At 43.4% G+C, this 2,465-nt stretch overlaps 1 protein-coding gene across 1 annotated transcript in view; it reads left to right on the top strand.

The window, feature by feature from the left end:
* LOC113206863 (glucose dehydrogenase [FAD, quinone]-like) overlaps window positions 1-2,465 on the top strand; it is a 65,820-nt gene that overhangs the window by 28,256 nt on the left and 35,099 nt on the right. The gene's annotated exons all lie outside the window — the stretch shown is intronic.

Here is a 2,465-nt window from a genome sequence, read left to right as displayed (position 1 = left end):
TGTTTTGGGGGGGTACTTCCTCTGACATTTTACGATTGGACGCCTCCTTGTACGTCTTTATGTGCAACGTGGTCATTTTCGCCGTATTTTCGTCGAAAAAAGCACTCTACGGTGCAAGATATAGTCAAACGGACAAAATTTTCGCCCAGAGGGCTCTACTTTCACGAGTTACCCCTTAGGAGACCATAAAAAAATATTTAATTTTCTACTTTTTGGACCAACCCCTATTTCTTTGTTACCCCCTACACCCCCTTAGGGGTGGTTGCCAGGATTTGCACCAGGCGTTTCGTTGTCCAGGAGTGACCCCTAAGATACCCTGAAATTTGTAGACCTCTAGCTCATCTCCTTCCTCTTACACGGACGACGGACAGACGGACAGACAGACAGACAAACAGACAGACACGAGAGCGGTTGCATAAGCCCGCTTTAATGCTTTTTTAAAAGCAGAAGGGCGGGCTAAAAAAACGCCATTTTTACACTTTAAAGTATTTTTTGCGTGGATATCGACTCACAGTAGTGGGGAGACGCTAGAGCCATGACAAATGTCTATAGTGGGTACAAAAATAAGTTTTCAGCAGCCAAATGGGTCATGGTTGTTCCAGAACGAGACACTTACACTTCGAGAAAGTGCAACAATAACTAAAAATGCACCTTAGCTCATACGCATCGAGAACCATTTATAAACCTGAGCACTCAATATTTTGTCCAGAGACCGAAAGTTTGGGCGCACTAAACAGTAGTTTTGTCCTACACTCTTAATGTAAAAGGACAATTTTGTTCGTAGAAATGGAACCGATTCAAGCACATGCAGAAATGATGCAATTTGGTTCCTAAAACTAGACAAATTGTGTGAGACTTAACACTTTTTTTTTTCAATTTAAGGAACGAGATTGCATCCTCTCTGGGTGTGCACAAATCCGTCACATTTTAGGGACAAAACTGTCCCTTTACATTTAGAGTGTACCGAAGACAAGACGGCATCCGAGGGACAGACGTGAGGGTACCTACAGGAAATACCCTGGAGGACCCCGGGGGAGGCGGAGGAGAGCGGGGCGGTAGCCGTGGAGCTAGAGCAGCCGGGGCCGGGGGGAAGCCGGGGGGTTGCCGGGGAGCGCCTGATGTGTTACCCGGTTGGGTCCGCTCCAAGTCGGGCAACTTCCGCGGGAATACTACCTGGTTGGTTACCCGGTTTAGGCCCGGTGCAGGTCAGGAAACTCCCGCGGGGTGCCAGGTCCAGCGAGCTTTTCTCGGGCAAGCCATGCCGCACAGTGGGCTAGAATTTAAAAAAAAAACGGACAAAACTATGATAATTCTTTTTACGATTTTGGCTAAAACGACTAGTGGACTTTTTAGCGCAATGTTCGAGGATTTTAAAACGCATAAGTTTGTATTTTTAGCTGCAAATCTTCACCTTAAAATGTCATTTTGAAATCAGCTATTTTGCGGTGCCAGCATGGACGGCTCTAACCTCACTATCTTATATTGTTATTTTTTTCGTTGTTCATAGCTTCAGCCGCCCACACGTTTGCTGACGTGTTGTTCTAAACACAACGAAACATATCCAGGTGCAGGCCGTCGATTATTAACCCCCTACCCCCCCCCAAAATAGTGAAAAGTGAAACCCTTCCCTGATTGCGATTTGGGCCAACTTTAAAAGGCCGTAAGTAACGAAAAAATCAAAGAAACCGACTATTGATTCTTGAAGTTCGAAACCTTGTTTACCAGATCCCGTAGTCGGTTTTTGCAGTATTTTGCGGTCTTGCTAGAAAAAGACTTGTCTTTGAACGAATTTTGGTGGACTTTGCAGTGGCGCGGCCTAATAGGGTCGCCTAACCGACTGCACCTTGTACGAAATCATTGAAAAAGTGTCAAAAATCCCTTAAAAAATCATGCAGAGTCCTAAAAAATCAGAAAACAATCAAAACAAAAACCCATTTAAAAATCATAAAATATTGTAAAATTGGAGAAAAAATCGTAAAAATTCGAAAAAACCCTGTAAAACTCAGCAAAAAAATCAGCAAAAATCCAGGGGTCCGTAACTTAACACTGAAGCTATAACGTTACATCATTATCTCGCGTTATTGACTAGTTAAAAGCGTGCATATAATGACAAATTTCAGAAATGCGCAGGAGAGTAAGTCAAAATATGCATAACGCAAATAACGCAAGCCGTTTGCGAGATAAGGATACCTAAAATTCGCTTATAAGTTAAGTTACGGACCCCTGCAAAAATCAGCGAAACCGTACACCTCCGAACTTTCACGTGATTTGAGTAAGATTGTGAAAACTCCACCCATTTTTGACCTGGATCCGCCTTCCTAAAAGTTCAAAATTATTTAAAAAATGGAATCAGCGCACCAGAAAACTACTCTTGACTAATAGCTGTTATGATTTATGTCCGCTTTTTAGCCCGCCCTTCTGCTTTGAAAAAGCTATCCAGCGGGCTTATGCAAACGACCTCGTGT

This window comes from Frankliniella occidentalis, unplaced genomic scaffold, assembly GCF_000697945.3.
Source record: "Frankliniella occidentalis isolate FOCC.00 unplaced genomic scaffold, Focc_3.1 Scaffold27, whole genome shotgun sequence".
NCBI lineage: Eukaryota > Metazoa > Arthropoda > Insecta > Thysanoptera > Thripidae > Frankliniella > Frankliniella occidentalis.
This window is presented reverse-complemented; position numbering and strand designations above follow the sequence as displayed.